The 24,934-nt window shown below is 36.9% G+C and overlaps 1 protein-coding gene across 2 annotated transcripts in view; it reads right to left on the reverse strand.

Annotated features, from left to right (window-relative positions):
- CCSER1 (coiled-coil serine rich protein 1) overlaps window positions 1-23,974 on the reverse strand; it is a 907,623-nt gene extending 883,649 nt beyond the window's left edge. For both annotated transcript variants that reach the window (XM_045079361.1, XM_004756068.3), the window contains exon 1: window positions 23,547-23,974. The gene's annotated coding sequence lies outside the window, so the exon portion shown is untranslated. The remainder of the gene's footprint in view (window positions 1-23,546) is intronic.
- Between the last annotated feature and the right edge of the window lie 960 nt (window positions 23,975-24,934).

Raw genomic sequence — 24,934 nt, forward strand, 5'->3', positions numbered from 1 at the left:
TAATTGATTTTTATTCCTTTGGAAAATCAAATACAGCTCAGGAAGTAAGCATAAACACTGGTGATTTCAGACTTTTTTATTGCATGGTCCCATGCAATAAGGTTTCTCTTTTACACTGGAAAACATAAGGTGATTGATTTTAAGTATAATACAGACAACTGAGAGAAAAATGTTGGTCTGCTTTCCCATTTAATAGATGTTTCTATTTTTCCTGTATCACTAAATATTTTAGTGAAGTTTTAAATAATTTCAAGATCAAGAGGTTGTGATAGTAAAAATTTCAGCTAAGAATAAGCCTATTTCTGATTTTTAAAAATTATTTGAACAAGTTTTTTTTATTATTATTATTTTAAAAAGTTCATTATAAACAGCACTTCCAAAGTTGTCATATAGGGGACAAAGTTATTCATTATAATTTCAATTAGTTACTTTTCTTTCCCAAGGATGAACACATTTTCCAGGAATGACTACGTATTAGCCTTCACTAAAAGGGACATCAGACATTTGGTTACTAACCCACCTACACTAAGTTATTTCCCAGTTGATACTGGGTTAGCAGCACTACCTCCAAAATGAAGGTCAAGTGTACTCTTCAATTACTAAGGACAAAAGAAGTACACAATTTCACCACTATCAGATTCCCATCGTTTTTTTGAAAGGGGCATCAAATGGCATGGCTTTCCAACAATAACAAAAATATGCAATGTTTATGAAGAAAAACTACAGTTGGCATCCATCTCTACATAGTGAAGTGGTTAAGAGCATGGATTCTACACCCCACCTCATGGATGAGGCCCACTCTTATTACTTTTTGTATGAACTTGGGTATTTACTTAACATCTCTAACCCTCAATGTCCTCATCTTGGAGCAGGTGATATTCTACTCCATCAGGTTATTGTGAGGACTGCCTTACAAACGTGTAAAATTCTCCAAACTGGCTAGTAAATCCTAAACGTAGTATCTATACTGGTTATTAGCTGCATTTATAAATATCATTGGATTTCTAAAATAGATGCCATAAGGAGCATTAAGTTCTTACAAAATCAAATACCCTTCACATTCTAAAATACACTTCATTACTTACATACTTTATTAAGGATATGATCCATGTAAAAAACAAAACATCTAGACAAATGGTTCAAAAGACAATATTCCTATTCCTATGCCCTAATGGAGGAAAGCAGACATATAGAGGAGTTTGTGTTAGGGGCTCTGCTTGATAGCATGTCAGAATGTGACAGAGGAAAGAACAGTTTAGCTAAAGCCAGAAGCACTCATTAACAGTGAGATCCCAGGAAATACATTTAATTTCTAATCTCAAGTGTGTCCACTATAAAGCCAAAATCAAAACCAAAATAACTGTCCAGTGAGGGTCAAGTGAGATGGAGTTTTATAAGTAGTGTACAGTCTACATCTTCTCCTGAGGAGTGTTGGAGTTTGGGTTGTTACTGCAGGTGGACAGATCACTTACTGCTCTGATGAAAAAGCCCTTTACTCTGTGACCATGAGCACATCTGTGTCAACACTGCACTACAAAAATACACATTTTATAGAGAATAAGCACTCCTTTGTGCATTGTTTTTACTCTGCAGTCAACCCAGGTATAGTAACCACGCAAAACATTTGTATCTGATTTTCTTTTTTTTTAATTCTGACTGAATATTTTCAAGACACTATTACTGGGTTTTTCACAAAGTAAATCCATGGACACACCAGGAGATGTACAAACTACTGGGACTTACAAACACTATTTTTTTTGTTTATGAACACATGCTTATTTGGGAGAAAAACGAAGGACCATTAATTTTTTCAACTCCCAAAAAGTGCCTATGAACTTAAATTACTAAGGTTTAACTAAAAAGTTAAATTACTAAAACTCCCTTTTGAAACAATCTTCTAACAAATTATCCTGCTCAAAAGTAATCACATTCTAACTTATATAAGTTCACAGTCTTAAAAAGTTTTTTTTTCCTCCTTTAATAAAGTCACAGTATAGCCAACGGAATGGCATTTTTGTTTTCTAATATAATTGCAAAAAATATTTTAAATGTTTGTGTTTACTGATTATTCTTCTTACTTTCAAACGTGAAATAATTTGATCAGGTAGATCTAGGATTTTAACACTCTTGGTTCCACTATACTGAATTCTTCAAATACTTAGTTCGAGGTACGTATTTAATAAAATCATTTGCCAGAATAATTTATGGTAGACTTCTGGGTGCTTGAATATTGCCAAAATTACTTTTTTTTTCTTTTATTACTTTTAAACTGAAGTATAATTGACACACAATTACTAAACTAGTTTCAGGTAGCCAATATTATTTCTTTATCTGTGGGTATCAGATGCCTAGATATGAGGTATAGATATTATTTTAATAAACCAGAAATAATTTCTGGCTTGTCACATTCCTTTTTCATTGAAACACTTTGATATAAGCAGTTAAATAAAATAAAATGAAATTACAACTTATTCCAGCATACACAAGCTAAGCAATCATTGACACATTGATTCACGTGTCATTTATCAATTGATTGATTTTTCTGTGCCTCCATTTTTATGAACAGATATAGGAATTAAAAATAACCTAATTCAGGGGCACCTGGCTGGCTCAGTGGGTTAAGCCTCTGCCTTTGGCTCTGGTCATGGTGTCAGGGTCCTGGGATCAAGCCCCACACCGGGCTCTCTGCTCGGCAGGGAGCCTGCTTCCCCCTCTCTCTCTGCCTGCCTCTTGCCTACTTGTGATCTCTCTCTCTGTTAAATAAATAAATGGAGGCTTTAAAAATGAAATAAAATAATCTAATTCACAACATTGTTCTGAGAATAAATCAAGAGCATGAAAATTGAGCACTAGCACTGTGCCTTGCATATAAAAAGTACTCAATAACTGTTAAGTTTTTTAAGTTTTTAAACAAAGTTTTGAAAATGAAGTATCAAATAAATCACTAAATAAATAAAAATAAGTTAATAAATAAATAAAATGACCAAAATAGAGGTAGCAGCCTAAAGATAATCAAAAGAAACACTGTTTTAACATTGAGATCATGAAATTATTGAGATCATGAAAATATATATTAAATCTTATACATTACTTTTATAAAGATATCTTAATGTCTTAAAAGGAAATAATTCATGTGTTTTTAGAGACAAATAGCATTAATGCTGATCTGACAAAAGTCAAATACATAAGAGCCTGGGCAAAGCAATGCCACATCCCAAAGTTAAGGAAAACTGTTCATTTCTACTGAAATATTTTCAAAAGCATGTTCTTCTAAAAGACATATTATTCTTTGGATAAATAGTCATCAACTATGAAGATACTCGTGAACATTATCTAGTCACATCAAAATTGGTAATATAAAGTTATACTGACTTAGCCAACTTCAGTAACAATTAAAAGCTGACAAAAATACCAATACTTGACTAAATTTTTCAACCCCCTACTTCCTTTTTTTTTTTACATTGTTTAACTCGCATCTTTCTTCTCATCTATTCTTTGAACCAAGTACAAGCTGCTAACCCAAACTTGCCAGGAATCAGAATGATGGTAACTGTTTTTCCAGGAGAAATCAGAGGTAGTAAGTACTACAGGACAAAAGACTTTAACAACAACAACAAAAAATCTATAGATTAATTCCTTTACATTTATTAAATTTAGACATAAGAAAAAGCATAATATAGGAAAAGTATTATTTTTTAAAAAGTATTATTTTACACTCTTTAAACACTTAGAGACACTTTATATATTAAAATATTTTCTGACCTTCTAATCTTACACTATAGATTAAAATTCTACATCTGTGCTTTATAAATTTGGTTCCAATTTTCAAAAAACTAGAAGTATAAGAATGTAAAAAATGAAGAGGTTATAGAATCATACATCAAAAGGATAGTATTTATCTCACTTGTTCTTGTTCACTACTTTAGCTGGATATTTTAGTTTGAAACATTTTCCCATTCAAAGTTTATCTTCTGTTTAAGTCTTGGGAAGGTAAGAATGTTACTTCCTAGATGCCTAATAGCAGTTAGCTTTCAGCAAATGCCAACTACAAAGCTATATAATAGTGGTTCACAGATTAGTTTTTAAAAATCTCATTTCTTTCATCATCTGCCAATGTTACAAGAAAAAAAAAAGAACTGCTTCCTAAGAAAATGCTTATAATTGCATGTATCATCCTAATATTTAAAACTCCAGTCCTATTTTTTCATTTTTGTAATCTGTAGAACTTTATTTTTGTTTTCATTGCACATATTAACCAACGATACACACACCAAGTTCGAACTCCAGACTTAAAAAATTTCCAAAGGGGCACCTGGGTGGCTCAGTCAGTTAAGCATCTTCCTCTGGCTCAGGTCATAATCCTAGGGTCCTGAGACTGAGCCTCATGTCAGGCTCCCTGCTTCTTCCCCTCCCTTTACCCCTCCCCCTGTCTGTGTTCTCTCTCTCTCTCTCTCTGTGAAATAAACAAATATATAAAATCTTTTTTTAAAATTTCCAAAGGATGGTAACATAGTAAAAGGGAAAAAAGTTTTTAATTATGAGACACTTCACAGATTGAAAACATACTAACAGTCAAAACAGTAACAAAACATCTATAACATCTTTAAACCAATGACTGCATAAAGATCATATTCCTCTAGAAATTTAGACAACTGTAGTCAGTTCCTATATCCACAGATTGTGAATTTAAAAAACAAAATCACTTTTAGCTTAACAGATACTGAAATCCTAAACAGAGAGAGTCAGCCCAAGTCTATGGACAATGTGAATTTTAAAATGCCGTATTGGAGAAACAGGACAGCAGTGAACTTTTATTTTAAAGGCAAGAGCATATAATGCAAAAGGCAAGAAGAACCACAGTTAGTTGTTTCTTTTACCCTTCCTAATTTTATTTTATAATGTAACTCTTTAATTATTTAAGTGTTATTTTGATTATGTGGCCTTCTACATTCACTTAGTTGGGGTTACCCTATGCATAAAAAATGATGTTTTGTTTGTTAAATTGGAAAGGTGGTCAACTCTCAGATTTTGATTTGAAATCTAATTGGGGCCTACGAGATGGGAATATTTTGAAGGTAGAAGGTAACAAAAGAATAGGATTAGCCTTTCAAATGTCATCTAGAAAACAAAATTAATTTTTTAAACATTTTTGTCCTATTACCTGATATCTGGAAGTTTATTGGCCATCTAACTTCTCTTTTCAAAATTGTATGTAACCAGAAAACAAATTTTGTTTACTAAAAGAAATAGAATAATGGTCCCAAAACTTTGTAGAAAATATTACTCAAGTAGTAATTAATTTGGATGAGCTGATCCCTTTGGTTGATTTTTATTATGTTAGATAGTAAGAGTTTAATTATTGGATGAATCAAAAAAGTATATAACTGATCGAAATGAATTAATGGAACATTTGAATTCACAAAGGGAAACTAAGCTTTAGAATAAAATACTTTAAATGAAATTTTTCCACAGGAGTATTACCTAGTGATTACAATAATCTGAATTTCCAAACTTGGTTCTATTTAATTGTGGTGTACAGAAATTATAAAAATCCTATGTGACCATACTGTATTCACTAAGCACGCTGAACAGCCAAGGTCACCTAAGAATCCAGTTGTCATTTCATGCCTGAAATGAGGACTAGATATGCACTCTGTAATTATATTCCACTACTTATCACTTTTTTCCTCACTACTTAAGCATTGACTCAGCTGCTTCACTATATGCATTGACTAAATCAGAGTCTACCTTCACAAAAACTTCTAATTTACATCCAGGGCAGTGGCAGGGAAGCAATTATTAATAGTTGGTCGGGGAATGAATATCACCAGAGGTATAAAGTGATCCACATGTATCTGACATAATGCTGTTTCACTTAAAATACATAGTGGCTAACTGAACATAAAAACAAACAAACAAACAAACAAAAATCCTAGTCACCTACAAGTTGTATTAAATGGGAAACAACAAAGATGTCATCCACAAGGCTAGAAATTACAATAATCCCATGAAAAATACAGGTAGCCGTCCACAACAGGGTTGCCATAGCAGGAATGCGAACATGACCTAGCTATAACTTGACCAAGCAAAGTGTGGGAGCAAGCTCAGGGAAGCTGTGAGCTAACTAAAGTAAAATTTCAAGAAATAAATTCAAACTATCAAGTTCTGGCAGTAAAAATAGTAGATGGAACAACATGGTAAGTATTTTCTTTCCCTTAAAAAAATCATCTTTAAAAAAATTATCTTATAGGGTGCCTGGGTGGCTCAGTCAGTTGAGCGTCTGCCTTCAGCTCAGGTCATGATCCCAGGGTACAAGGATGGAGGCCCACATTGGGCTCCCGGCTCGGTGGGGAGCCTGCTTCTCCCTCTGCTTGTACTCTCTCTCTCCTCTGTCAAATAAATAGATATAATCTTTAAAAAAATTATAGCTTGGCTGCTGAAGTAATCTTACAAGCAATGGGTATACAAATAAGTTTGAGAGGATTCATTATGAAAGTAATTTACAGTTCTCTCACATGTATTAAGGATGTCAGCAAGTCAACAGCAAACATGGGATCTAGGCCACAGCTCAGGCTGAGTGACTATGGGCAATCCTCAACCTTTCTGAGCACAGTTTATTTCCTATAAAATAAACAAATATTCTTTTATTCTATATTAAATTTGGCAGCTAATAAAACTCCTTTCTAATCTTCTTTTTTCTTTCTCCCTCCCCAGAAGAAATTACCACCCAAATTTGGTACACAACATCCATTTTTACACATATTGCATATCTATACACAGTATGTCATTTTGATTTGTGTGCTTAAGAGTAATGTAAGTGGTTTTAAATTCTAACAAATGTTATTTCTGTGAAATCATTAAGATTGTCACTAGTTATTTACTATTGTAAGAAATGATGCGTTTAAGTTTTTTTAAATGTATTTAATGTACTTTAATGTACTATGAAGCACAAGTGCAAAAATTTCTTTAATGTAAAACCTAGGACCAGAACTGCCTGACCACTGACTCTTCATAACTTCAACTTTACATGGGGCGCTTGGGTGGCTCATTGGGGTTAAGCCTCTGCCTTTAGCTCAGATCATGGTTTCAGGGTCCTAGTATTGAGCCCTGCATCAGCAAGGAGCCTGCTTCCCCCTCTCTCTCTGCCTACCTCTTACCTGCCTGCCTGCTTACTTGCTTACTTGTGATTTCTCTCTCTTTTAAATTAAAAAAAAAAAAAACCACAACCATCTTTAACTTCAACTTTACTACCTTACCAAAGGGGTCTTCAAAGTGTTTATAATAAATTACACTCTCGCAAGAAATGCATATACTCCAAATATAACAAAACTCCACATTCCCACCAAAACTGAGCAGTGCCAAACTTTTTCTTTTTTCACTCAATATGAGCACTATGAAATGACATTCCACTCTTTAAATGTCCATCTACCTATTAATAAGATTGAGTATATTTCCATGTTTATTTGCCAGTGAGTTTCCTCTGTTACAAGCTTCCAGTCATATCTTTTAATCCATTTTTTTCTATTGGGCAGTTGGTCATACAATCATTGGGCTATTGGCTTTCCTTGTATATTCTGGTACTTAACGAGTTATGTTTATTGTAAATATTTTCTTTTTATCTGTGGTTTACTTTTGATGTTCAGATATTCCTAATTTTAATTTTTTTAAATAGGGGCAATAGGGTCAATAAGGAAACCTGGATGGCTCAGTTGGTTAACCATCTGACTCTTGGTTTTGGCTCAGGTCCGGTCAGGATCTCAGGTTCTGTGGGCTGGGTGTGGAGATTGCTTGAGATTCTCTTGCTCCCTCTTCCACTGCACCGTCCTCCTCTCCTGGCCTGTCTCTCTCTCTCAAAAATAAAATAAAATAAAAGTAGTATGTATATATAATATACATATACCATATATTTAATATATAATATATAACAATAGTTTCCTCCAAAATTATCAATTACTTCTTTTAGGTTTTTGCTTTTAAGGCCTTCTTCAAGTTATCCTCCTCCCCACAAAGGTAATGAAAATACTGTTCTATGCATTCTTCTCTACACTTTTAGGTTTTATGCATTTTTTTTAATTTTGTGATTTCCGGGGGACATAAATACAAAGTCTAGAGCTAGTACAGTTTGCTTTCTAGAATATATTCAACAAAAATCTATAAAACAAATATACAAGCCATAAACTCCAACAAATTCACACACTATCCATAAATGTGAGGCTAATAAAAGTGATATGGATAGGGAAAAAAAAAAAAAACTGACTTGTTCCAGGAAGAACAAAGCTGTTAAAAAATAAAGGAAAAATTTATCTATCTTTTCATTCATCCATACAGCTAAAACTTACTAAAAGCCTACCTGCTAAATAAACACATATACATATATACGTATCAGAGATTATAGACTAAATTTACAATAAAGATTAATGCCTGCTGTGTGTGTGTGTTTGCATGTGTACATCCTTGCCAGGAAATGAGAACACAATGATGGGGGGAAAAAAATCTCTATTCTTATGGAACTTCTCATCTAAGGGAAAGAAAAATATTATCTAAATAACCTCACAAATAATTGTAAAGTTAGAGCTACCTTAAGTGCTATGAAAGAAAAGTGTATGGTTCTCTAAGAGCTTAGAATAGTATAAAGAAGTGATGTTTGAGTTGAGCCATGAAGTTTAGGAAGAAACTAGGTAAATAAAGCAGGAATGGAAGAGTATTCCAGGGAAAGGGAGGAACATGCACAAAGGTCTTCCTCCTCATTTACTGAATTAAGCAATACAAACACCATTATACAGGGTTTGTGTTTAGTCTTCTTTGTATTCAAAAGCAAGCCCTGTTCATTGTTCACATATCCAACACTGCTACTGGTGTCTGGCACACAGTGGATGTTCAATAAATACCAAGTGATTTGAAGCAAAACTGTTCAATTTTGCAATAAGTGCAATTTTGCAGTTTGCTAAGGCAAAATATGTGTTCTTTCATTCTGAAAAAACAGACAGAGCTTATATCCCCAAAACTAGGGCTTGGCAGAAACACTCAAAATCTATGCAGCTTACAACACAAAGTTCTAAACAAAAGCATAAAAATATTTTTATAAAAATCTTATTTGCCTTAAAGGACATGTAAAATTCCTAATAAAAAAAGTTACCAAAAAAAGGAGGGGGTGCGCTGGGTGGCTCACAGGGTTAAGACTCTGCCTTCAGCTCAGGTCATGATCTCAGGGTCCTGGGATTGAGCTTCGTGGTGGGCTCTCTACCCTCTCTCTGCCTGCCTTTCTGCCTACTTGTGATCTCTCTCTCTGTCAAATAAATAAGTAAAATCTTTATAGGAAATGCATAAACTTATTCCTTTTAAAAGAAGGATGAAAATAGATTTGTGAAAAGATTATCCCTCTATTATATTTTGCATGTGTCTGCATTAGTATACTTTCAATTCAGCTAAAATTACTTGTTAAAGCTAAATATGAATATGCTTTGGAAAAAAGTCATATATGAACCAACTTCAGTATTTTACAAACTTAATTCCCAGATTTACCAGTTTAGAAGCTAATTCATACTACAGAAAAATGCACTGTAGCAGAACAACCTTTACTTAATTGTCTAGAGCCAACTAGGTACTGCTCAGACCTCAGAGTATAGCAAAGGAAACTCCCCAGGCGGGTGAAAGTCGTCATGGAAGGTTTCATGGAGTTAGGCCAGTAATGACAGCTGAAAATAAACAGAAAGGATTAAATGTATATGCTGTGTGTGTGAGGGTGTTCTAAGTTATATGGCCTTAACAAAGTGGAAGATCTATGTTTGGTTTAGCAAGGTGTGGCTGAGTTCACAGTGGGCCTCAAAAGGCCAGGCAGACAAGTTCATATTCATTGAATAAGGAAACAGAAACAAAATCCAGTTTTGAAATGAAAAAGTGCCAGGAGAAAAACCCATTTAGAGTCAATAAAGAAAATGTTTGTTGCTCTATGCTATATGAAGAGTAAGATGACACTCCACTTCTCAGACCTGTTTCAGTATATACTGAATCACCTTTGCACAGCTGAATACAAATACAAATCCTTTAATGTGCTGAAATGAATGTATGTATAGCCAGCACTGTCTAAATGAAACTTACCTGCAAGTGGCCAAGCATACCTTTCATAATCCAATTTTGCATATGAGTTATCCTTAAGTTAAATAAGCATAATAACTTGGCATATTAACCCCTGACATGATTTTTTTTTTTGGTTGTTCATGGGGAAATGGCATTTAATTGACAAGGTTATAAAGCATAGTTTCACTCTTCAAATTTACTTATCACACAAGCATCTACTATACATGTGGCTCTTCTACTAGAATTAACACACTTAAAATATATAGCCTCCATCACTTATTTTCTTTACATTTTTCAACTGCCTAGCATCATATCTTGTATGTAAGACATTCTTAATAAATCATTACAAAATTAATAAGGAACAGATGAATGATGACCTCTGTTTACAAAGCCCAATAACTGATCAATGATAAGGTATCTCTGTCCAAAGGAAAAACATGTATACATCAACCTATTGTGTAAATCAAAAAGGGCTTTTTAGCATAACATCCTTTACCCACTGTAAGGTTTAAATTGTTAAGTGTCATTTTGGCTTAGCTTTGGTGCCCAGTTGCTTCATCAAATACTAATCTAGATGTTGCTGTTAAAGTATTTTTTAAATGTGATTAATATCTGCAATCATTTGACTTTGAGTAAAACAGATTAACTTTAATAACGTGCATGGGCCTCATCTAATCAGTTAAAGGGCTTAATAGCAACAACTGAACTTTCGTAGAGAAGAAAGAAATTCCACCTCAAACTGTAACACAGAAATGTTACTTGAGTTTGTAGCCGGCTGGCCTACCCTACAGATTTCAGATTTGCCAGCCTCCACAATCACATCAGCCAATCCCTTAAAATAAATCATCTTACAGATAAATGATACAGATATATATATATACACTAAGGGTTCTGGTTTTTTTTTGAAAAGCACTAACTGATAACTGCTTCATTTAAAAAAACAAAAAGACTAAAATCACCTCCATTATTAAAAGAAATTTATACAAGACAGATCCCATAAGATATTATATTAATGTATACATGTGTATGTTTGTCCACACATGTACTTAACAAAGACTGACCCAAGTATTTTGATTTAATATCAAATAAATTTTCTAGTCAAAAAAAATTTAATTCAGTAATATTTGTACAGACTCTTAAACTGGTTTTGATGGGGGTGTGAACTGCCTTACCTTCTCTTATTGAAAAAGAAGAATGTAATCAGAGCATCTTTTCCTGACCACATTCTAAATTAGAAGCAATCATCACTTTTGGTCCCCAAGGAGTCCTAGTCTTGACAGAAGGCTGAGGATTCCTGGAGTTGCACTTACATAACACAAATGTGTTGCATGATCACTAAAATTTATCCCTTTCTCCTAACAATTCATTATAAACCACAAAAACTATGATCACACATCATACTCACTCCTCAGTTTTAAGGCAACTTTTCTTTTCAGTAGGTTGAAATACTACTTACAGGAACATTTCATCTCTAGTATTACTAAAAAAAAATGCTGTAGTAGTCGTAAACTCATAAAATTAATAATGACCATATATTATTTAGCAAAGAAATTACTAGTTTTCCAAACTGCAAGTTTAAGATGGTTACAGAAAACTGCTTTATTCATCTTTTAATTTTAACACTTTTAAGTCCTTTCTTTTAAATCTAAGTTATTTTGAATTACAGTATTTCTGTGAGTTCTATAAATAGGCCCCCAAAGGGGGGAGAAATTACTAAGAAATAAAGCTTTTCTGTTTCTGCTTCGTAACTGAAACACTGCCACTGATAACAGGTGGAAAATGTCCAGGATAGATAGTATATATACTCCAAAAACATGAAAGGTAGAACTATAAAGTGAAACTATTCTCCATGAAAATGCCACACAGCCATTTCCTGTAGCTCATGGCCCTGAAATATATGGAATTTCTGACCAAAACAAAAAACAAAACAAAAACAAAAAAACAAACTAGCACCTAAGCTATTTTTGAAATATTCTTATAAGGGAATTATACAGGCACCTACTTCACCAACATTCCTGTAAAAGTGATCAGCATGTCACTGCAGAACTAGTGACAGGATATCCTACGTAAATAAAGTTTTTCTACGATGATACAGTCACTTACTGCCACACTGGACTCGTAGTCGTAAACTACTCAGAGCAATGCTGTGTGCAGGGGTAGAGTACTGAGCACACTTACTCTTTATGGCAGTCCAGGAGGTCAGGAGGGTGGCTACAAGAGAGAGAAAAGAAGGCCACCAACTTCCATTCTCAGCAAGGACCAAGGATATAGGAGTTCTACAACTGGGAACTAAGCTTCAGGAGGAGGGGAACAACACATGTCTCATCAACCAATATATACACAGGGCCTAGTACCATTTGCTTACTGAATTTAAAGAATTCTGTCAGCCTCATGTGGCCTCAGATTTTCTGAGATATCAAAATGGAGATTTAGGCTATGGGATTTGAGAGGAGATCCCATATTCTAAAGGCCTTAGAAAGTCATGTTTTGGGTTCTGTTTTCAGGAAGTGATAAATGAGACTCTCCTTTGACCCTACCCTCTGTACCAGCCTGTACTACCACTTCTTACGTCCTTAAACCTTACTAATCCCCTAACAACACCTGCAGCATATATGCCCAGACTTCCTGGTCCTTTCATTTTTTTCAAGACTTTTAGCCATTTTAAATTACTCGGTTTCAAGTTAAGAACAAATTTTCAGTCTGGGAAAAAGCCATGAAGAGCAATATTCAAACTGAGCCTGGATGTGATTTAGGATAGTGGCTAGAACAGGGAATAGTTTGCACGGATGGCCAAAATTCAAGTCACTCTTAAGCAGTAGTCACTCATTAATCAATTACTGAGGATCTTCATATCACTGATTTAGACCAGCTGCTTGAAAACAGAGTAAAATACAAAATCCTTGTCTTCACAGAGCTCATGATCTAATGGGCATAAAGCACAACCAAGCAGTGAATTTTGATACTTTAAATGGAGATGTGACACCCAGAATAGGCTTCTTGACTAGGATTGCAGGTGTATTTAAACTTACACTTGAACTGGGCTTTGGAGGGCCCACTGGAATAAACCAAATGATGACAGGTTAGTCATTCCAAGTGAATGATGTAGTGTCTCCAAAGACAGGCTCTCGGATTAGCAAAAACAAAAACAAAAACATTTTGCACAATTTTGCAAGAGGGTTTCAGCAGAAGCCTAGTACCCTGGATAGCTCCCCTGCCACGGAAGTGACTAGAGACACAAGCACAGTATACTGACTGGAAGAGGGCTGGAGGACCTCCAGAACTTCAGAATGTCCTATATTGAAATTAAAACTCTTCAGCTTTTAAAATACCTCATTCATTCATGTCCTACATGGACCTCTGGGGTTTTGTGCTTTCTGTACCATCATCCAATGAGCTCAGGTTCACTACTCCTCAGAAATATCCTAGGTGGCAATTCCTTCCTTCTCTTACTAAAGAGTTAGCACACAGTGACTTTACCCTTTATCCCTTCAGCGCCTGAACCTGGGACATTTGAAATTCCCTTAGGGATACTTCGCAATACACTGTTCCTATATCAACTTAAGACTATTACACTGTGGAGCCCTTTATCCTTTCAGAAGCTGAACTGTGTTGATGAAGAAAGTATGTCCTCAATACCACTATATTTACATATTGTGTAATACTGTAGGAAATAACTCTCAAAGTTAATTTTAGCAATAATGTTGCTATAAGTTTATATGCTTGTTATGCACAAATTTCTAATGATTTTCTTAATGGCCCAATATAGTGATCTATATTTTTAATAATACTCCTTTAGGAAGTGCATTCTAACTTTAGTAACTCGTTTATTAACAAATACTTTTAGTGTTCCTGGGTCTTGTGCATATGGATAAAACAACAAAAATCAAAACAAAATCAAAGTAACTATCCTTGAGCTGTCTTCCCAGTAGTTAACACCCTCTTTTAAATCCAGGAATCCTGAAGTGGAGACCCATCAGTTTGGTTATCCATAAAATATCTTGAAACTTTACCTAAAATAAGTAACACTTATCTACATTTCTAATATTGAATTGGAACTACTTTTTCCTTTCCCTAACTGTCTCATCTGATGTTTCTGTATATGCTATATGATTTTCCCCTTTCAAGCCTTTCTTGAATATTCTGGAGAATACTATGTATTAGGAAGCATTACTCACTAAATATATTTCATACATTCAGACTTAATACTCTGGTAATTTGTATAACCATAAATAAAAAGAAGCAAATAAATACAAGAACAGTTTCTAAAGGAAGAACTGCCTAAAATGGTAAAGCCTACACTTGCTTTACTTTTGCCATACCTTTATTCATGTTCACTTGTTTGGTTTGTGATATATCATATGCTGCTGACACCCAAAAGAAACCAAAACACCCAAAACAAACAAACAAACAAACAAACACTAAAGCTGTACATACGACAATTAACAACTCATTAACAGAATCAGAGTATTTAACTACTTCCAGGCAATAGTTAATTGCAGGGAATGGGTACATAAGACATGTTAGTCTTTGTTTGGTTGATAGAGAAGGTTATCACTAAGACTCCGAGGAGAGTTGAAGAGGGGTATTCAGCAGTATCTGAACACAAGGATACTGCTAATTTTTTATTAATGAGTATGGAAAATCAGAGAATGTATCATACTATCCACAGTATGCTTCTTTAGGGATTCTATATTCCAAACGTATCATATTCAAGTAAGTTTATGAAGAATGGAGGAGGCAGATCATACTGAAATCAACATTTGACTAGAAAAGGAAAATCGGTGAACCCTAAAGAATGCATATGCACATTCCACACATCTTTGTATACACGTATCACATTTGGGTACCAAACAAAACATGGAAGAACATGTATTTCATTTATTATGGATTAAGTTATTCAGGCACTTTAGGAACCCCAGGAGGTACATTCTTTTTGAAATAGACTGACTTATACATAATAAGCATTTACAAAATGTTTCTTGCCAATGATGATGAGGGAACTCTATCTTGTGACACAGCTAGGTAAAGGAAGATTACATATAGCAAAATAAGTCTCGTGATGGTCAGAAGCTGGTAAGAGACTTGCACTAGAGTCTGGGAAGTGCTCTAGAAACCCAGCTATAAATACTTCCAAGAAGTCCAACTAGCCTGAGTATCTGGGGAAACATGGCAATGTGCCATAAGTAGTTGGCAACATGGTGGTCCAAGAATGAATATTGGAAATGAAGCCTACTTCTAAGAGCTAGTAATATTTAGAGACCCAGAAGAGTGATATTTTGGGGAGAGTCTGCCTGGCTCATAAAAGGACTCGGGAAATGAAGTGGTTTTAGACATAGGATCCCAGTCTTTAACAAAGTAGGCTCTGTCAAAAGAAAGTCTTTGCTCAAATACTAGGATAAATAGTGAAAATTGGGCAATTTATCAAGATGTACAAAAAAAATTAGGTAAGAATTTAGTTTAAGCTATAAGAAAGAATCATTACTATAAATGTTATAATATTAGGCTGGACATCAAGGGTGGCTGATGCTAACTCTAGAAGTGCTGAGTTAGAAACCAGTCAGTCTTCCCACTACAGAAAAGGATTAATCTTGAATCAGGAGCAAGGCTGAGGCTCCCGTTAGTGATGAAGTGATTCCACCAACAGAAACAAGTTCTGGTAAAAGCTACAAAACAGGCCGTAAGTAAAATATTCAGTTAAACTACTGATTTTTTTTTTCTTCGTGTTGATATGCATCTATATTTACTTGTTACTTATTGATTTAAACACATTATAAAATATGTAACTTTGTACAGTCAGTCTAGTAAGAGGGCTTCAGAATAATGAAATTCAACTCTTCAATTATCCATGGACTTCTACAAAATCAGCCTTTAAGTACTTCCTTTGCTATAAACATTTGAACATTGATTAAACCCACATTTAAATAAATAATCTGAAGATTAAAAGCCAAAAGAAACTAAGTTGATACTACCCTGTGATCATATATTCCCTTGCTTGAACAAGGTACCCAAAGCTGTGTCAACCTTTCCAGAAGATAAGCTGTATAACTCCAAATATGGAGAATATCTAATGTTCGAACATTCTCTACATAAAGGCACTCAATCTGCAAATTATACTTGTTTACATATTAAATTTTTGTTAACTAATTGGGAGATTCTGACCAGATGGGGCAAGAGAATTATGACTGAATGGCAGGGAGGGCACATAATAACCATATAGAAAAGCAAATTAAGAAGAGACCTTCAGCCTTGCAAGATCTCCATCACTTATTCAATCACCGGAAAAGCAGCAACAGCATCACTGAAGAGAGTAGCACCAGCATAAGCAATGCACAGGCAGTGCTGAGCCTTGAGTTAAATCAAGAATAAAGAGAAGATACACTCCTCCACATTCTCTGTCTACTGGTTTCATAATTTCTGCATCAGCGTGATTTAAAAAAAAATAAAATAAAAAAGTTTGGCTTAGCTTGGCAGACCATAGAACACAACCTCAGTTTCCTCATTTCTACTAAAACATTTACACAAGAACAACTTTATAATCTTAGAAGAAATACATGGCATCATACATACAGAGTGCTTATCATGTTAGACCAGATCAGCACATTAGAGCCACTGCTGTTGTTAATGAAATGTATCTCATCATTTGCAAAACAGAAAGGAAAGCAGTACCTGTATTTACATATGTCCTAGGACTCCCTGGGTTTTAAAAAGTTTTCTAAAGTATCTTTCTTTGGAAAAACATAAAACATCTTTATGATGATGGCGCACACTTACTCAACCAACATCTACTGGGCACCAATTGTGTGTTAATCTTTGATAACATAATATTGAACCAATCACTAAATACACATGAAATTAATATTTCAGTAAGTACTGCAAGGTAGAGGAATACAGAATTAAAACAATATATAATCGGGCAATTGATGTAACAAAGGAGGCCAAGGAACGTTTCCTTAGGGAGGGAATGACTGACCCCATAACTGAAATAGAGAAAAGGGTTGAGGGAGAGAAAGAGAGAGAGGCAGGAAGGAGGGAGAGAAGGAGAGAAAGAGGGCTACTAAAAGAGTTACAGGATATGAACACATTATCTTACATAGTGAAAGATGTACAGATGTGGTCTAAAATTTATTTCAGTACTAGCACTTTGAGAACATTCCACACATGTGATGCTATTGTTGCACAGTTGTCATATTATAGAGAAAGATGATTATTCCATTCCCAGTCCAAAAATACCACATAAGAGTCAACAAGATTAAATAGAAAATGGTCAAGCTTTGTATGCTGTGCATATTTTTATGACTACCAGGAAGGCCTCGCCTGAGGTCTTTAGGGTCCAGCAAATTCTACACTTCTTAAATTACTTCCCCAATCGATAGCAAATATATGCACAAGAATTAGGAACTCATGGAATTCCTTTCTTAAATATACTTAGAATCTGTATATACAGTTAAAATGAAAATCATCTGATGGAGAGTGTCATACTTTCCAGACCTCAATAGTTAAACCTTAGTCATCTCCAAGAGCTAAAGAAAAGTACTTAGCTCCAAAACAGGTGGAAGACACAGCCTTCAAGTTTTACTATAAAATACTCTAGGTCAGTAGTTCTCAAACTTGAGAGTGCAAAAAAATCACATAGAGGACCTCAACCCAGAATTTCTAATTCAGTTTGTGGTGGAATTAGCATTTTAAGGAGTTCACTGCTGCTGCCGGTCAGGGAACCACATTTTGAGAACCACTGGTCTTATGTAAAAATTTGTCATTAAACAAAAATGTGGAGAAAGGAGAACCCTCTTACACTGTTGGTAGGAATGTAAACTAGTACAGACACTCTGGAAAACAGTATGGAAGTTCCTCAAGAAGTTAAAAATAGAACTACTCTACAATAGCAATTGTACTATTAAGTATTTATCCACAAGATACAAAACTGATTCAAAGGGGGACCTGCACCCTAATGTTTACAGCAGCAATGTCCACAGAAAGAGCCCAGATGTCCACTGACAGATGAATGGATAAAGAAGATGTAGTATATATATCCAGTGGATTACTACTCAACCATCAAAAGAAATGAAACCTTGCCATTTGCAACGACGTGGATTAAAGGGTATTATGCTCAGCAAAATAAGTAAAACAAAGACAAATACATACAATTTCCACCCATATGTGGAATTTAGGAAACAAAATAGATGAACACAGGGAGAGGAAAAATAAAATAAGATAAAAACAGAGAGGGAGACAAACCATAAGAGACTCTTAATCACAGGAAACACACTGAGGGTTGTTGGAGGGGAGGTGGAGCCGGGAGGATGGAGTAACTGGGTGATGGGCATTAAGGAGGACACGTGATAGAAGGAGCACTAAGTGTTATACGTAACTGATGAATCACTAAATTCTACCCATGAAACTAATAATATACTATATGTTAACTAAATTGAATTTAAATAGGAAATTTTTAAAAATCTAACCTGTACTAATACTGAATTAAAAAACAAAAACAAAACAATCCACGGTCTATACTGACCTGAGAGGGAAAGCTTTCCATCAGAGATGAATGCCAGCCCATAAATGTAAAAAAAGAATTATAAAATCACCACTTTCTAACCCCAAATGTTCTATTTCAGGTCAGAATCAATAGATCCCAAAACCATTCAGTGAAAAGTTGCTAGGAAACAGGATATTCACGTAACTTTAAAAAAAAAATAACTATTATAGAGTCTGCACTTGTGACAAGCACCAGATATTGTGTGTAAGTGCTACAACATTAAATTGTACACCTGAAACCAATATTACGTTGTATGTTAACAAGAATTTAAATAAAAACTTTAAAAAAGAGACTTTGCCATAAGTTAATGTTTCCTTTAAATTTTAACTGGTATCAGAACATAGTTACAGTGTTCAAAAATTTTAATCAGCTTAATTAAAATTTAAAAAGTGTTTAATGCAGTTTAAATATGTAAAACCAAAGCCATGTTTTAAGTTAACCCAGGTAGAAGGCTAGGCATTTGGTCAAACTGTATCGTCAATGATCAAAGCAGAAATCCTTCTTAAAAAAATGTAACATCATACCACAGATACTAGTGAACAGTTTCAACCACCATTTTTCTTTCTTTCTTTCTCCTTTTAATTTTTCTTTCTTTCATCCATTTTATTTAGCTCACATGAAAAAGTTAAAATGCAATACAGTCCTTTAAAAATAAGAACTGTTAACAATCTCTTGGTACTGTATCAACTGCTGTATCAACAGTTTAGATTGGTCAGCTTTATATTTTTATATTACATTTAGTTTAAACTACTTATTGAAGAATGGTTCATTAGGGTGTTTTGTATCAATTTCCCCATCCTTTTTCACAGCTTCCCCCACCTCAGACTTCATGTTTTATTGTTAACTGACACTCTTGCATAGTGAAGATAATATTTCTGATAGAAGTATTTGTCTTCAATATAAAGCAAACAGATTTTGTCACTATCCAATAGGGAAATAATGCAGAAGCTGTCAGTCATACACCAGGAGAGATTACATTATCAAAGTGATACACCTGTGACATATGGTCTAAAACCAAACTCAAAAGAGACCAATTAAAGATAGCCTGGTTTCTACTGTTACTATGTTGGAAATCATCCCACTTCTACATGAATATGAAACTGGTGATTTAATAAGCTTTTCGCTTTTGTAATAATTCTTATCTATTCACTGTCAACAGAATATATATATATGAAAATCTTTTAATCCACATAATCTGAAAGTAATTCTATTCTGTTATCTATTGAAAGTCATTTCTAATATTTGTACTATTTCTTTACTGTCACCATAACATACTTCTGGGGTATCATATTGAAAAGACAGGCTGAAAATCAACTCAGATGTTTCCTCCTATGTTCTTAAAATGAAGAAATTCATTTTAAACAGTTTTATGTTTCTACAAAAACAAACATATATACAAAGAAAAAATAACTAAGTTCGGAATGCTTAGAGACAGGACATGCTCTCATTGTTAATATCATCTATGTATCAGAAGATAGTCTAAAAAATCTTTAAAATCACTACAATTCTAAAATTATTCCCCATGAGCCCTGCTTCCTAACTCTATATTCATGAAAAATAATGTAAAGATATATTAACCACTGTGAGTGCATTCTAGTAACTTTAAAATAAAAATATTACAGAAAATGTTATTTAATGGATTATACATTTTATATAAAGAATATATATTAAGCATTTAATGAACGGTGGCTATTAAAATAGTTATTCTTTTACGTATCTCATTCTATTTTCCTTTAGAGCAAATCTAAGGAGAGTTGGTTAAGGATGTACCTCAAACATCTCAATTTTTTATACCTGCCACCTTGATACTAATACCATGTTCAACACTTTCGTGTGATAAGGTACACCTAAACATTTCAAGTATCCTATGCAACTATATGTTGAGCATTCTCTTCACTAAAAGGCAATATAAAATCAAAGATTTATATTCTTAGGTACAGAAATTCAATTAATTTCAACAATGGGAGTATACAGAATGTTTGTACATCAAAAACCAACTCACCATTCCCTTCCCACAACAAATTCAACCTCTCTGCAATATCTAAATGTATTTCAAACAAACTTATTTCCCCTTATATCTTTCATTCTTTTCTATAATTCCAGGAGACTTGCAACTTACACTTCATATTTTCATCCACAAGCCATTAATCCCATTTATACTTTAAGATCAAGACCAAGCAAGTCTTACCTAAGCCTGAAGCCTTTCAGACAAAACTCAGTATGAAATGTAATTGTTATGCTCTGAATTCCTGCAGTCCTTGATAGGCAGGCAGTCTCTTACTATGATGGGTTAACATGCATCAGCTTTGTCCCAGTTGGAGGGTAAGCTCCTGAAGGGAAGGGAGCAAGGAAGTCTTATGCTCCTCCGCAATTCCTAGATAGTTCCTGGCACGACAACCCTTTATTAATGAGTACTATGTTGAGTAATGAAATGCAATGAAGAGTTGAGTATCAATGAAATATAATAAAAAGTTTTTCATTTTCTACTTCATGAGTTTCATATAAATTAATATTCTATAGGATAAATAATATATAGTTTAAAGTAGTAAACAGTTACTGGTTCTCTAACAATGTCAAAAAAACAAATCATTTGTAGAGACGACTTCTTAATGATCGCAGTAATACAATTCATCAAGTACACTTTTAAATTCCTCATTTTATCTACATTCCAACAATTCAGGAAAGTTAAGGTAGCAAACCTCAAAGTGGGGCTCTCAGTCTAAGTTCTAACGTAAAATATAAAACTGCACATGCTCCAATGTTGAAAGTGTATCTTATTTATTTTCTTCAGTAATCTCTACACCCAACATGAGGCTGGAACTCAAGACCCGATAACAAAAGTCACATGCTCTACTGACTGAGCCAGCCAGGCACTAGGAAGCTGTACTTTTAACCAATATGAATCTAACTAAACCAAAGGACAAATTCTTAACTCTATTCTGTCTTCAAAATAAACAGGACTGTTAAGGAAAGCTACTTTCCCATTGAAAACAAAAACCACCACCAACAATTGGCATGTTCTGATCAAAGTACGAAGATCCTAATTAATATCAAATGAAGACAAATCACTCTGACAATAGGTTGACCACTTTACTTCTCTTTCTTCTCCGTGAAATTAATGAAGGGGTGGTTGGAATTTCAATGTTTTAAAAACACTGCGCTTGGCAGGCACTTAGAGACATTCCAATTTAAAATAATGAAGATACTGCCCTACGCCCTCTGTCACAGCCCAGTCCTAGGTTCTCTAAAAGCACAGGTTACTACTTCTAAGAACAAATTTGCTAAAGCGTAATTGGTAGACACTGCCCCGCATCATCTCTAAGCTTCTTGTCTTTGGAATTGGTACCTGTTTTAAAGTAAACAGAAAAAAAGAAAGAAAGAAATTGTGTTGAAACCTAGATTAATAGTATTTTAGGCCTTTCTTTAATAGTTCATAATCAGTAGTAATCCACATAAACTCACCTAGGTGTCTTGTTCTCTTTCCTCCCCAGGGCTTTTAATAAAACCAGGCTTACAGTAAAACATGTGTGCATTATTTTTAATAGCCTTTCTTAGGGGAAGAGATGGGAGAATATGTTACATTTCAGTGGGAAGGTGTTCAACTGTAAAATATGAAAAATGAGAGCTACTGAAACCAAGTAGGTACTTTGCCTCTTGTGAGTCCTACTGATGGCCGTAAGAGGTAAGAGAAGTGGAGAACAAGTACATAAAAACATTAAAGGGCAAGAGATCAGTGCCTTCTAAGAAACATTTTTTTTCTACCTGTAAAAAGACGAGTGCTTTCTGACTTCACTGCATATTCCAGATCCCACGAGGGGGGGGGGGACCAGAATTGCTTCTAATTCTGAGAAAAGAAGAGGAGAAAAGAAGGGAGAGAGGAAGAGAGAAACGAAAGAGGGAGGACGAGGAGAGAGAAGCTCAGCATACACTGAAGGAAACCCCGAGAAATTTCACAACTCTTTGCCATAAATAGCCTTTCTTCTCACTCTGGATACCTCCTCCTTTACATCAGCAAGCTCAGCCTCCACGCGCAGAGAAGCACCATTCACAAATCCCTCCGTCACCCCTTCGTGCAACCCTACCCCTTGATGGCACCGCCTGTACGAGTCCCTGGGACACACGCCAAAAGCTGAGGGGGCCCCAGGGTTTCACCTCAAGGCTGATTATCTCGTCAGGTGAGCCAAAGCATTGATTAGTCATGAGCGCGAATGCACACGAATGAGCGTGCATGCACACACACACACACACACACACACCCCTCCCTGGAGCCCTTGACGCGCCACCACAAAGCAATTTGTTCCCACTAAGTCGCTGCTGTTCCTGCCGCCGCTGGGGAGGGTCTCGCCTCCAATCCAGGAAGCTAGCGCCCGAGGACACGCAGGCGGAGGCAAAAGGCGGTCCCGGCTCCGGCACTGCGGCTCCAAGCGGAGCCCCGGGCTCCCCGCCCCCCCTTCCTCCTCCTCGCCGCCGCCCCCGCCCGGGCGCCCGCACACCGGGGTGCCAGCGCTGGCCGACCGCCCCTACCTGCGGGACACGAGCGGCGAAGGAGGGGAGCAGCCCGGAACCTGCGCCAACTCTTGCCCCTGGCCGGCCGCGCTCCGCATCGCCCTGAAGCGGCGGCCGCGGCCACTCGGAGCAGAGCGCTCAGGAGCGCGGAGGAAAAGGCCACGCAGCGCTCGAGGAGTCGCGGGCCGACAGCGAGCGAGCCCGTCCGCCCCCCACCCACCCTGCCTGCAAGGCCAGGTCGCCGCGCCGCGCACTCCGGGCCCGCTGCCGGCGCCCCGGGCCTGGGCGGGGGCTGCTCCAGGGCGGCCCGGGCTCGGCGCGGTCACCTGCCGGGCAGTCACCCCGCGTCCGCCGGGGTCTGGCCCCAGCGCCAACGGCGACGCAACGCGCGACCCTCCGGGCGCGGGGGCACCGGGGGCGTTACTACCTTGAAGGGCTCCGCGCCGCTTGTTAAGGCTCCTCCCGGGCACTCAGAAATGTATGTCTTCGGGGCACGGGGGTGTCCTTCCTGGTCCCCTCCTCTGCCCTCCCTCCCCTTCTCAGCTGTTGGGCTCCTTTTCTCCACTCCCAGTTGCACAGAGTCGAGCTGCGTTTTTTAATAATCCTCCTCCCGCTGCTGCCTGCGCCAGCAGAGCTGCTCTGCCTGAGCCACCGCTTCCCAGTCAGTCATGTTGTTGAGAGAGAGGAGAGAGAGAGAGACACGGATTGGCAGTCGGTCGGCGACTATTTGTGGTGAGAGAGAGGAGAGCAGAGCAAGAGGAGGGCAGGGGAGGGACGTGGGGAGGCGCTTCCAAGTATGTGAGTGCGCGGAGTGTGACTGTGTGAGGAGCGCCGGAGCCACCTCCACGGCAGGCCGCGCTCCCCGACTGTGAAGAGGGCGGCGGCGAGTGGGCCTTTATAGGGATGGGGGGGGGGGGGTTATTGAGCGGGGGGAAGGGGGGAGGCTTCGAGGGCGGCGCCCGGCCAACTGCGTCTGCTGGTTACCACGCACGCATACTCATACATTAACGCGCGCACACCCAGGGCTGGCCCGTTGCTGAGTTTTCATTTTAAGGGAAGCCGTTTCCGACTGCGCTGACTTGGCTTTCCCCTTAGCCCATCCTTAGTTGTGTGTGGAGTCCAAGTGCTTTGGTAGTTCAAAACAGAAGAGGGGGAGTGTAAAGCAGTACGAAGGGACCTCGGGGATGCTGAAAATGCGCTGTATCTTTTCTCTCCAAACCGCCAATGTTACCATCTTTCTATTCCACCTCTAAGGGAGGAAACTGTGAGGTTCTTTCCCCCCTTTTCCTTCTCACCCAACCTATTCATATACGACACGTCTCTTCCCTCCATGGCAGCAAGGAAAGAAACCTGGCTTCTTTCCTCCAAGCAGGTCACACATCCCAGGAACCATTTACAGCAATCAGTTCTTCTGTAGGATAATAGAAGCATTAGGACTGTGCCCTGGAGTGGAACTTGTGTTCCTACACCTAAGGCGCTCAAAACGCATGTTAATTACAACCAGAACCAGCTACCATTTTGCTGTCATTTGAGTGACGGCCCCTGGAGAAAATGTTCCAGTTTAGAGATGGGGAGGACTTCAGATGCACGTGCTGTTGCTTACCTGATTTGTCCTAATTCTTTCTCCCATTGTATTGCCCCATTTCCTTTCAGGTTTGCACCGGGTCCTGAACTCTTTCCCATCCATGCCCGTATTTATATCCTCTCCAGTATATTTATGTCTAGCAGGCAATACAGCAGATGGAGTGCACTTAACTATATGTGTGTGTGTGTGTGTGTGTGTGTGTGTGTCTGTGTGGTTTTTTAAAAACTTTT

The sequence above is a fragment of the Mustela putorius genome, unplaced genomic scaffold, assembly GCF_011764305.1.
Source record: "Mustela putorius furo isolate JIRA1106 unplaced genomic scaffold, ASM1176430v1.1 tig00000382_pilon_pilon_pilon, whole genome shotgun sequence".
NCBI classification, from domain to species: Eukaryota; Metazoa; Chordata; class Mammalia; order Carnivora; family Mustelidae; genus Mustela; species Mustela putorius.